General features: G+C 36.6%; 1 long non-coding RNA gene across 7 annotated transcripts in view; it reads right to left on the reverse strand.

Moving 5' to 3' along the window:
• Nucleotides 1-13,169: 13,169 nt before the first annotated feature.
• Nucleotides 13,170-13,904, reverse strand: part of LOC311592149 — a 43,813-nt gene continuing 43,078 nt past the window's right edge. For all 7 annotated transcript variants that reach the window (XR_014777308.1, XR_014777309.1, XR_014777310.1 and 4 more), the window contains one exon: nt 13,170-13,335. This is a non-coding gene — a long non-coding RNA (uncharacterized lncRNA). The remainder of the gene's footprint in view (nt 13,336-13,904) is intronic.

Here is a 13,904-nt window from a genome sequence, read left to right on the forward strand (position 1 = left end):
TAAGATCAATGGGGAAAATTTTAAGTCATTTTTCTTTTATAACATTTTAGAAATCAACTATATCAATGAATGTACTAAAGATATTTTAAATATAGAAACTATATATTAAGCCATCATCTTATCATTTTATTATTTTATTATTCTCCACTAATTAGTTTTATCAATAAGACAAATCTAAAACATGTATCATTCACATAAATAATGTACTTCTCTTTTTCTCTTTGTACTGTAAATAGGTGATTTCACATAAGCCAGAGAGGTCAATATTTTAATTAGACTGTGAATAATCTGTTAGATTTATAATAGCATGGCAATAAAGATTTATATATCTCTTCAAACAGCATTGACCTTTACATAAATTCCTTCTAGAAGAAAATGGATAACTCATAAATATAAAAAGTGCTGTTTGTCACACGCAGACAATTTTAGGCTGTGCCAGTGTTGCTTGAAAATTCCCACTTGCTCTATCTTGTCTTATTCTGTGAATATGTGTTAACTCACAGGGACAAAATTATTCAAATATGGCTCACTTATGAAAGAATAGGGTTTTATGACAAAAGCAATAAATCACTTTTACATATGCATTACATAGGAATTCTAAATTTATTTTGTAGATGTTTAGAAGAAACTCAAATGACAATAAATACGTTGTAACCCAGTTCCATATGCACTTGAATATAAGATCGTTGTATCTACTAGCATTTGTGTAACAAATATTTAATAAATGAACACATAATTCTTGAGTGTGTTTAACTATAATTAACAAAAAATACACAGACATTTGTGTTTAATACCTCAACTTTCTCTGTGCGTGTCTTCATGCACTAAACCGTTATGTAAGACATTTGTGATTTGGATATCCTGCTTAGCCTTTTCTGCTTGCCTTGAGCTTTCCTTCCTTCCTGTATTGTTGGCTCTGAAGTAGAGAACATCTATTTTAAGACTTTCTCTTTCTTTCACATTCTTTCTCCTGCTAGGCACTTATTCTCATTTTACTCTACTTTCTCTCTGTATTTTTTACTAGAACATCATTGAGCAAATGGTTGGCCATCTGCTTTCTCTTATAGCACAAACACCAGGTAGCCCATTACTTTTGAAAGCCTAGATAAGATTCCACATACTAAAAGAGATGACCTAATGCAGTGCAAGTCATTATGCCTCTTACTGGTGTCAAGGCACAGTGTGAGAAATCATTTGTATTTTGTTCTAAAGGGCATCTCCATAGCTGACTGTGGGTGCTAAGATAATATGATGAAGGTACTCTTTCTTTCTGATCCCTGATCTGCAGTAGAAAAGATCATTAGTTCTATCCAAAACATCATTGTTAACACTTGTACCCTTCATGTGTATATTTTCATTACATGAGCAGCTTGAATTGAAAATTTTCCTTATACCTAAAAAAAAAATCACTGTTTAAGAATACATTTCAAATATAAGCTTGTGAAAATCCACAAACAGATCATGACACTCTGATCAGCATGAGACCAATCATTCTGATATAATCCAAACTAGTGCAGAAAATAAAATGTTTCTTTATATTCTTTATTTTCTATACCCTTAATAGTTGTGTATATTTCTATATTTTCTATATCTTTGCTTCTCTATAATAATAATCCATGAGACAAGCAACCTGGAGCACTTGCATGATATTTAAGAGATAAAATCAGGAGATTTCACTCATGCTTTAAATAAAAGTGAGCCAGGGTAAGACATGGAAGAACCCTGTTCAAATAGTAGAGACACAGCTAGCATCAGGAAAGGCTGTCACTGAAAGTCCATTTAATTCCTCTTCAGTGTAAACTGCTTTTGAGATTGATGAAACCGAGGTGGAGACCACTGCATAATTTCCTCAGGTTAAAAGTGAGCAACAATTAAAGATATTTCCTGTGAAAGAAAAGAAACCACCTAAAAGTCATAAACAACAGTCAAGTCTTTTGAGGCATCTTTCTTGGAAGAATCCAGTTTTGTCATTAATACCAACTGCTCTCCATATTTTGCAATACATTTTATTCTCTTTTCATACATGCATGAAACATTGTTCATGGATGTGAACATAACTACAGTGAAACAATAGGGAAAGACATCAATACTTCCAAGTGTTAAAAAGGAAGAACTATAGTATAAGGAACTTAGATATTTTATCCAATCATAACCACAGCAATATTTTTAAAGCAATATTTTCAAAAGAATAGCAAATTTAATCTGTCTAAAAACTGCTATATACCATGTTTTAGGATAGTTTGTCAAGTTTGTATATATACAAATAATCTCCACACAATAATATATGCTTGTAAATATGTATGGCAACTTGATACAGAAATATTTGGGAAGAGTATAAGTCCAATATTTCCCTCATATTGGACTATGCTTCATATTTTCCACTGATCGCGCTCAGTTCACGATGGGTGTTGCTACCCCTTGGTTGGTGCTGTAGGCCCCAGGTTCCAACATAGTATTTTTATTCCAACATTTTCAGTCATAGAGTAAGACCTGATAGGTGTCTAATGATATAAACTTCTCCAATTTGCTTTTGGACATTGTACTTATCATAGCAATGAAAATTATAATGAAAATACAGTGCACACCCTGATGCATAATACTTTCCTCTGTAGTGCTCTGTCCTTCTGTAAGGATGAGAAATCTGGGACAATCCATGTCTGTTAAGATTTTATGTCACTAGGTGTTTTCTAGATATATTTAGAATTTATCTTTAAAAAAAAAAGTAACTAAGAGAACCTTAGGATCTCTCCTCTTAGTCATCACCAGATTTAGACTAATCCAAACTTCTAGATGGCTTGAGAAGGATGAAAGTTGAGTTCAGTAAAGACACAGTGTGACCAGTAGAGCCAATATTTTGGTTCTCTTCACTGGACTCCCCCAAATAATGGAGATTGGTAATAAAACTAGGCCCTTGGAAATGACTTATGAGAAAAACAGATTTTTACTTAACTTGATGTGGAAAATTTGGACAAAACCCTACGTTCATGATCCACTATGAATGTAGATTTCAATAGCTGGGAACGGCTCATGCATGACAGGTTTACTCAGAAAACCATGACATAATTAAATACACAAATACGTGTACTCTAAAGAATTGTAAGGAACATGAGGAAGGCTGAGACATTTAAGGTTTGTGCTGTGGAAATATCTTTATGTCATTGTTTGTATTCATGTATAGTTGGATAGAGAGCTTCTGTCCATGCACTTGATGTATATGATCAAACCAGGATAGTTAGCATTTTAATTTCTTTCTATATTAAGAATCTTTTTATTGTCGCAGTATTTGTACCATATGTTAAAGCATACTAGGACTTTGGTTTCAAAATACAGTGAGTGTCGCTTTTGAGGGCTGCTTAAGGTAGTGAGCATTCTGAAACTGATTGACCACAGAGGGCTAGGAAGCACAATCCTAGTTTGACATCATCCACTACAGTGTTCTGCTGGGCACCCATTCTGTTCTTACTTGATAGTATTTGACCTTCACTCCACTTACTTTGTGATTCCTAATCTTTAGATTAATTGAAATTGAAAGTTTAGAACTACTGCAAATTATCATGTGGCTTAAATTGTTGTGAAACATGGTAAGATTTAATACAAATAATGTAATAACACAAAATGTAATTTCAAATAATAGTATCACTATTAATTGACCAGTGTTGTTTCACTGTACTATAACCTGTTATTCAAAGATAATATGAATGTTTGTTACTTGGCTTGCATTAGCTGAACGGAATAAGGTTTTACTTAATTTTAAAATGTATTTGGGTAACAAATGTCCACAAAATAAAGAATACATAACACATCTGGAGTAATTGTTTAAATTGAAAATGCATATGTTTACAAAACTCTACATCATTTGTGTGTATATAAGCACATATCTACTCATTGTTGTTTAGAATGAGGAAAAACAAAGATTAAATGTAATTTTTAAGTAGCTCAAATAAATGCCAGGATTGCCTCAGTACTATTATTTGTTTATATATTTAGAAAAAATGTATTTAGAAAATGTATATATTGGATTAAGTGTTGCAAGCATGTAATTTTAAATATAAATAAAAACTCTTCCACAATTAGTCATGCCCAGAATAACTAAATATCTCAGGTTCTCATTCCTGTGCACAAATTTCACACAATTCTCGATTTGCTGTTCGGAATCCTGTCTCCTTATTTCTGGCAGATGTTATCCTGCCTTTCTCCACTGCTGAGCTGCTGCTGGTGCCTTTCTCCCACAGGCTTTGTTTGCTTCCAGTCCAGACCAGAGGAACCCCAGTGTCATAGGTTCTGTTTCTCTCAGGAAATATTAGGGTGCTCAGGGGGAGGCCCATGTGCTAAGTGAGGCTTCTTGTCTCACTGGGGGAGATGGAAATGAGTTTTACATTGGATGCTACAGTTAACTTGTTTAAAATGAGATTGCTGGTACCAGACAGTGGTGGAAACTCAGGATTTCCAAAAGCCTGTGATGATACCTCAGTGTTACACCCCTATGGTTAAGGCCCTGTATTAACAGCAGGTGTATGGGCAAAAGCCAGTGGAAGGGGCGGTCCATAAGCTCACTGCAGCCTTCAGGGATGGTGGAGTGCTTCATTCCTAAGAATAAATAATGATTTTCAACCGTATGTGGTATTGGGATGGGATGAGAGGACAGATCATTCTCCATGATTGTGGGGGTGTGGTTACTGCCTCTGGCATGAAGTCTGGTGCCCCAATTTGATCACTTCCCCTTGGTGAGGAGGCGTGGTGGCACACAGAAGAAAGAGAAGCAGGCTGTTTGGAGGAGAACTAATAGGCTGTGGTTGTTTGGTGGGGGAAGCGGTCCCCTTCTTTCCAAGGTCTAGGAGAGGAGAATAGGGCAGAAGAGGGAGGGAGGGTGAGAACTGGGAAGACACAAGCAAGGGATAACATTTGGGATGTAATCTGAATAAATTAGGATAAATGAAAATTTAATATTTTTAAAGCAAGAAATTATTTCATGAATCAGGAACATTATAAGCCTTGGGCAGTGGGAGGGGTTTTGAGGGTGAATGTGTTTGATTTACTGGGCCTAAGGGGTCCCAGGGATATTTCATTTACATGTCACAAAATAGCTCTAATATAAGATGGGGAAAGCAGACTTAATTATCCCATGGGTTGGAGATGGGGGGAACTCCAGGTGCAATTAAAGCTCATTGGTTGAAAGCTAATACAGAAAGACATCTCACTAGCATAGGGTGGGTGTTTCCAGGTATCCTCAGGGGCTTGCTGTATCAGTTTCTTATCAGGAAGTTTGCTCTTATAATCTCTATGAGGGCCATGTGAAGATCCTTAGAGGTTCTGGTGGTTCTGCAGATCAGATGGAGTGGGAACCCCACTTATAAAGGGAGACCATCACCTTATAACAAGCACAGAGGTTATCCAGAAATGCCAGACTTCAAGCTTACAGCAGGGTCCCACAGCTACCGTCAAGTATTAATGGAAATTTTCAATAGAGTAAGTTTATATTTTTATATACTTCCCTGTATACAGCAGAAAGATTTTGAAGTATGTGATATGAAGTCATTAATGTATTAAACAAAGTTGATATAACACTGAGTGGGCCTGACAAAGTCAACTGAGACTTAAAATAGTGTGAGAGAGACAAAGGATGAGGATAGATTTCCATATTGCTCTCTCAGGATAAAATGATCACAATGCAGTTGTGTACACAGGCAGTTTGGCAAGAAGTTGTCAGGAGAAGAAATAGCGCCCCCTCCCGATTGGCATAAAAACATATCAGTACTGCAATCACAAATGGCTCTTCCAGCAGTAACTGCGGTTGAAAAAAGTTCGTGAATGCAGACAGAAGCTCAATGGAAGCAGAGTGCTGAGTGAAATCTTAACCTTGAGGCACATGAGAGAGAATCTATTAGTGTCCAAATCCTTGGCCTCTAGCAGAAGAGAGCTAGTGAATCATAAAACATTCAGCTTTCCATTTTTGATTATGTATTAGTCAAAAAATGAAAATGGGTACATACCATTCAGAAAACTAAGACCATGAAAATCCTGATTTTTGCTCCGCACACTAAGACCTCGTACCCTTGCCTTTGAATAGGGACTGCGGAAAGATGAGTCTCCCAACTGTGAGTAGATGGGAAAAAGGAACTGAACCTCCAAAGCTCAAAGCCCAAGAGTAGTATATTTTTAGTTACTCACAAACAGAATGACTATGGATAGAATTAAACGAATAGGTTCCCCCCTTAAATGGAGGATGAGTTCTCACTATAAAAATAGAATATCCAGCATCCAGAGGATCCTAGAAACCTACAAGAAAAACATTATGATAGGCAGATTTGGGCCCAGGGGTCCCGCTCAACCTAAGACACCAGCCAAGGACAATACAGGCAGTAAACTTTATACCCCTACCCAGATCTAGACAATGGACAGAACATTCTCCACGGTTGAGTGGAGAGTGGGGTCTGACTTTCACACATACTGTGGTACCTCATATTTGACCATGTGCCCTGGAGGGGGAGACCCGGCAGCACTCAGAGGAAGGATAGCAGGCTACCAAGAAAAGACTTGATACCCTATGAGCATATACAGGGGGAGAAGGTCCCTCTCAGTCACAGTCATAGGGGAGGGGAGTAAGGGGAAAATGGGAGGGGGGAGGAATGGGAGGATACAATGGAGGAGATAACCATTGAGATGTAATATGAATGAATTAATAAAATAAAATAAAAAAGAGAATATCCAACTATAACTTCACTTCTGTGTGGTGTCTATGGCATGGTGAGGCAATAAAGAGCAGGAAAGACACAGGAATGACATACCTGAGGAGCAAGAAATGGAGTTCTGCCCACAGTTATACCGTATTAACTCAAAGAGGATCCAGAGCCAACAAAAATACATACGCATGCAGATACCTTTATAAGTCCTGAGATACCAAGAGCAATGCAAACATTTAGGCCACGGCTAAGCCATTGTGCATTGTTCTTGTTACACAAAGATAAAAACAAATATGTAGGCTGAGATTAAAATAAAAACCTGTGGAATATTTAAAAAAATAAGTTATAGTAAATTTCCTAAGCACTTTTCCCACAGTGCTTCCAATTTATTGTGTAAACAGGAGAACATTTTAGTAATTATTATTAAGCACAGAAGAATTATTTTTTTCAATTATGTGGTTAAATATCTTGATTATTTATCTAAGCAAATGCATTCTTGTATAACTATTTTATTCCTCCTAAGTAACTTTCTGGATAAACTCATTAACCATACCATAGGAGATTCTGGGTTTTAATATTTAGTGCTTATTGCTTTTTTTCTATCTTTCACCATCATTAACTTTCTTTTTCTACATATATTTAAAATAAACTTACTGATATCAGAAAGTATTCGTTTTATCATTATGAAATGTGATTATCTGTAATACTGCCTTATTCATTTATAGTATCAGCAGCTTAAAACTGGCTTTCTGATAGGCATGGTTCAGACATGACTTTAAGCCAAAGATTCAGATCTGGAAAGATTTTGGTTCATTCTGAAGAAAATTAATCAGAACAAACAATAATGAAGATGTAAGAACCTTATAATAAAAAAAATCATCACAGAAAATGTCCATATTAGAGAAATGATAATACAGAGAACCCGAAAGCCATAGAACTCACCCAGTAAAGTGCCTTCCTTACAAATATAGGACCTGAGATTGTTACTCAGTGCCCACTTGTAATCACAGCACCAGAAGCAAAGACAGGAGAATCCCATAGGATTACTGCCACACTAAATATTAATGACATTTTAAGGAATGACAGTCAAAGATATCATCTCTCCTGTCTATGCAGGTGCACACACACAGGCACATGCATGTCAGAACATATATACACAAAGAAAGTTGCTTTTTTATTTGTATTTAATGACTGAGTTGTAATAGTCATTTCACAGATATATATGTGTTTCAGTGGAGAAAGCACAGAACATATATCCCCCTGTATGTACAGCTGCATATTTATTGATGGAATAATTAGAATCTTCAATCAATTTCCAGTTATCACTTGGCATCCATTCTGGTTTATTAATGCATTATTTTCCCTTACATGACAGTTACCACTTTCACATCTACCCAGCTTTCTTATTATTTAGCTATTCTATATCTGTATCGTTCTATATATTGATATGTTATTATGGATTAATGAATTTTTATTATATTCAATAGAATGTTTGGAATATTACTATCATATGACATACATGCAAAACTTACATTGTCTTTCTGCTTCTGGGTTAACTCACTCATTATGATCATTTCTAGCTCAATCCATTTTCCACAAATTTCGGGAATTCCTTGTTTTTAATAGCTGATGTATATGTACCACAGTTTCTTTATCCATTCTTCTATTGAGGGACACTTAGGCTGTTTCCATATTCTGGCTATTATGAATAAGGCTGCTATGAACATGGTTGAGCAAATTTTCTTGCTGTGTGCTGGAGCATCTTCTGGGTATATTCCAAGAAGTGGAATAGCTGGGTCTTGAGGAAGCCCTATTCCCATTTTTCTCAGATAGCACCAGATAGATTTCCAAAGTGGCTGTATTAGTTTGCAATCCCACCAGCAATGAAGGAGTGTTCCTCTCTCCCCACATCCTCGCCAGCATGTGGTGTCGCTTGTATTTTTGATCTTAGCCATCCTGATCTGTGTAAGATGGAATCTCAGAGTTGTTTTGATTTGCATTTCCCTGATGATTAAGGAGGGAGCATTTCTTTAAGTGTTTCTTAGCCATTTGATATTCCTCTGTTGAGAATTCTCTGTTTAGTTCCATGCCCCATTTCTCGATTGGGTTATTTGGTTTGGTGGTATTTAATTTCTTGAGTTCTTTATATATTTTGGATATTAGACCTTTGTCAGATGTGGGGTTGGTGAAGATCTTTTTCCAGTCTGTAGGCTGTCGCTTTGTTCTCTTTACCGTGTCACCTGCCTTACAGAAGCTTCTCAGCCTCATGAGGTCCCATTTATTAATTGTTGACATTAATGCCTGGGCTGTTGGTGTTCTGTTCAGGAAGTTGTCTCCTGTGCCAATATGTTCCAAGCTCTTTCCCATTTTTTCTTCTAAGTGATTTAGTGTCTCTGGTTTTATGTTGAGGTCTCTAATCCACTTGGATTTGAGTTTTGTACATGGTGACAAATATGGTTCCAGTTGCATTTTTTTACACATGGACATCCAGTTAGACCAGCACCATTTGTTGAAGATGCTATCCCTTTTCCATCGAATGGATTTGGCTTCTTTGTCAAAAATCAAAGACCATATGTGTGTGGATTCATATCTGGGTCTTCGATTCGATTCCACTGATCAACCGGCCTGACTTATATCTGCATATTAGCCCAATGGGCATGTCCCACGAAAGCCTTCACTTACCAGGAAACTGCGACAGAGGAGAGGACATTCTAGTGGGACTCTAGATGAGAGAATCATGGGAGAAAGGCAAAGTAGAAGGACCCAGAGGGTCCTAGAAGCCTACAAGTAGAACATTATGATAGGCAGATTTGGGCACAGGGGTCCCGCTCAAACTAAGGCACCAGCCAAGGACAATACAGGCGGTAAATCTTAAGCCCCTACCCAGATCTAGCCAATGGACAGAACACTCTCCACAGTAGAGTGGAGAGTGGGATATTACTTTCTCACATACTCTGGTGCCTCACCTTTGACCATGTCCCCTGGACGGGGAGACCTGGTGGCAATCAGAGGAAGGACAGCAGATTACCAAGAAGAGACTTGATACCCTATGATCATATAGAGGGGGAGGTAATCCCCCTCAGGAACAGTCATAGGGGAGGGGAATAAGGGGAAATTGGGAGGGAGGGAAGAATGGGAGGATACAAGGGATAGGATAACCATTGAGATGTAACAAGAATAAATTAATAAAGGAGAAAAAAAAACTTACGTTGTCCTACATTTATGTATATGAGTTCCTCTTTTCTACTGCCATGTTTCCAAAACAACATGGTACCTTTTTTTTTTTTTTTTCGAGACAGGGTTTCTCTGTGTAGCCTTGGCTGTCCTGGACTCGCTTTTGTAGACCAGGCTGGCCTCGAACTCACAGTGATCCGCCTGCTTCTGCCTCCCGAATGCTGGGATTAAAGGCATGCGCCACCACGCCCGGCTAACATGGTACCTTTTAAGTGTCAGATCTTCTTATATCTTGCAGCAGTATCTCATGCCAACTGTTTGTTATAGCCACTAGGCTTCCTCTACCCACAGGCCACCCAGCGCATGTCCCAGTTACCCGCTGCACTGATCATGAGGCCACTGGCCACTGCCATGTGTGTTGCACACATGTCACCATGCCCTTCCTGATGAACACCCTGAAGGAAGTTACCCAAGTTGTTTCTCAGTCCCCGGGCTGGTGGTTGGTTTTGATTTGTGTTGACTGTTAATACTTATTTACTGTATAAATATAATTTATCATTTGTATCAAAAATAATATTTGGAAGAGTTATTGACTATTTATTCATTAGGAGGAAGTTGAAGTTGATTGGATTTTTATAAATCATGAAGTGATGATTAAGTTTCAATAGCATGATAATATAATTTAACCTTTACAGTGTTTTTTATGAGGTAGTATATGGCATTGTCTTCACAGTAAGAGCAATGTGACCTTAATGGCTTTCTAAGGAGTCACTTCCAATATCTATACTTAAAAGTTACTGATTCCCAATTAATTTTTAATAAGAAATATTTTTAGAGATACTTTGTATCTATGTACTATATTGTTGCTTCTTCGACCTTTATTTGCCAGCTTATTTACACATCACAGCTTCTAAGTACATTTTCCCTTTTCTTCTCTTTTTACAATTTGGAATTTAGCTTCTACCTCCTTTATATCTTCTGTAATCAGTATATTCACATGTGTGCATTTCATGGCTATTTATTAATATGCTTATGCTATTTAATACGATTATTCATTCTTCACACATCATATGTCAAGAGTTAACCACTTAATGTAATTTCTGAGTGACTTTCATATCTTTGTCAGGTGGTTGATTGACAGTTTTTTTTTCTATACCACACCAGTGTTTAAGTTTCATTTAGTTATTTGTCTATGTCAGGAAAGTGATTATGTGAATTAGTGATATTCGTTTCTCCTTTGAAATGGAGAATATTTAGATATCAAGCCATGAGATTGTTCATTGACACTGCAACATTTTATTGCTAGTTGCTTTGATCAGATAAAATTACATATATATTTAAAACCATCTATAAATTGATGTTTGTCTCTAATCAAACCACCAATTTTATTAGTTTCTTTATTACAATGAATCCTTGTACCATCAATCTTAGTACTCTATCTTTTCACACTTGTTATTTAATAAGATTAGATCTTATTATAACAGTATTTGTTTATTTTTATGGAATCTAAAATGCATAGTAGTCTCAAAACTGCCAATTACTCTGCTGCTAACAAATTATTAACTACTCTGTAGCACTGAAGATGTGTTCACTTCAACATATGCAAAGTTTAAGTAAAGTGTAATGGTTCAAGGAGTAGGCAAATGTTTAACATCCTAAAGAGTATTTCTTTTAAAAACATATCTATACTATTTTATTATTTTATATTCTCGATGACAGAGTATGAGAACTCCAAATATTCTTAAAATTTCTCACAATTTTATAGTGACAAAATTAATTTTACTTTTCTAATGGTTTTGCAATGATGTCTCACTGTGATTTTCAAATACTTTTTCATGTTGAGGCATATCACAAGCTTTTATTCCTTAAACCTTCTGGCCAATTATATGTTTATTCAAGTATTGTGCTTACTTGTAAATGCTTGGTTTTATATGGATTTAGGGGTGATCTTTTACATTGTAAATGCAAAATAGTTGTTTGTTATATTTTGTAAACATATTCTCCCAATATATCTCATCTGTATATTCTCTTTGTAAATAATTAAGTGGTGCAGATGATGCTATTTTGGGGAAATTTAATATTTTGTTTTTATTGTTATCAATTTTAATTTTGGATCTGGCCTGTGATTATCCAAACATATATTTTCTAGATGGAGGAGGAAGTTTAGAATTTCAAGGTCATGTACATCTATGTAATAAGCTTGAGGCTATCCAGCAATAAATGTGAACCTGTCTCAAAAATACAAATAGTTTTATTAAATATAAATCAAATAAAAATTGAAAACCCAGAAATCATAAAAATGCAATGTCTTTATTCTAGTTTAATTGCTTTTGCCTTTATAAAACATTCTGAACAAAACCAACCTTGGGGAGTAGAGGAATTATTTGACATACAATTCCAGAATTCCAGGTCACTTGCCATAATTTCAAGAAAGCCAAAGCAGGAACTCCAGATGCTAGTCACATCATGACCACAACCAATTTCAGAGAAAAATAAAAGCACCCATGAGGCTTATTTGTTCTCATATGTCTTTCAGTTGAAAGCAGTATAGTTCAAGAACCATGCCTAGGGAATGTTGTTTGACATGGGGTAGCCATATCAGGGTGCTAGACAAGAGCCCAAATGGAAGGATTGGGTATGCAAAAGCAATAGAGATAATGGAACAAAGTAGTCAAAAGCTGGGCTCAGGAGGACTGCAAGGGCTGATAGCTGAGGCCAGAAATTTTACTAAAGGTGCAGCTCTGTTTTTAGTCCTCAAAACGGAAAGCTGAAAACAAATCAGTACAGAGCATCAGACAGAGAATCACAGGAAGCACAGTTCCCCTTTAGCAAGGTCCATTCTGGGCCAACAAATAAAGCATTTGACATCTTAGTGTCTGGAACATTTGGCTGCATAATATGAAAATGGTATATGTCAGTGCCTGGACTACAGTGACAGAGGCCCTGGCACCACTTCGTGGCAAACAGGCCTTGCTTGGCATGACCCTGGCTAGATGAGCAATAAAATGCCCACAACTCATCACAAGGGCCTCCAGGAAGTCTTCAGTCCTCTCAAGTTCAAGAAAGTTGTTGTTCTCAATGGAATGGGTGTTTTGCCCCACAATGGAATGGGGCAAGATCAATACAATCTCTCAAAAAAAAATTGCTCCCAAGCCACTGTGGTCAAGATTGAAACTAGGTCTAACCTGAGACTATCTTTTTGGGTTATTCTAGCAAGTAGTTTTTAAAATCAACCAACACACCATGCAAAATGAAAATTGAAAAGTTTAGAAATGAATTATGTTGGAAACCAAAATATAAAAATTTGAGTTGCTTTATTATGGTTAATTGTAGTTTCTGGCTTGACATACTTAGGAAGAGGGACCCTCAATTGAAAAATTATTTCTTTCAGGCTGGACTATGAACAAGTCTGTGGGTCATTTTCTTCATTTCTACTTGATGGTGGAATACTGTTAGCTCATTCACTCATTGGTAAGTATTCCTGGAATGTATAAAAGAGACATCTGAGTATAGGGCTGGATAAGTTACACTAAAGACCTCATGAAAACACATATAGTACACAATGTAAAAGTTTCCTTATAGGGGAGAGAGAGAGAGAGAGAGAGAGAGAGAGAGAGAGAGAGAGAGACAGACAGACAGACAGACAGACAGACAGACAGACAGACAGACAGAGACAGAGACAGAGACAGAGACAGAGACAGACAGAGAGACAGAGAGAGAGAGACAGAGAGAGAGAGAGAGAGAGAGAGAGAGAGAGAGAGAGAGAGAGAGAGAGAGAGAGAGAGAGGAGAGTGTGTGTACAGATACAGCCTGGGAAGAAATAGAGGAAGGAGTTTAACATAGAGTAATTGCTCCTACTAATAGGACGAAAAGGCCCTTATAGCCCATGGATGCAAACAAATACAAAGTTCAGTACCTGGAACAAATATGGCATTAATATACACATATATAATTGATTGCCACAGAACTATATCATACATATTTTTATAACTGAAACTTACATATTTGAATTTTGTATATGTTAATAGATAGAATATTAATAGAATATAA

The sequence above is a fragment of the Acomys minous genome (genome assembly GCF_964271855.1).
Source record: "Acomys minous genome assembly, chromosome: 1".
NCBI lineage: Eukaryota > Metazoa > Chordata > Mammalia > Rodentia > Muridae > Acomys > Acomys minous.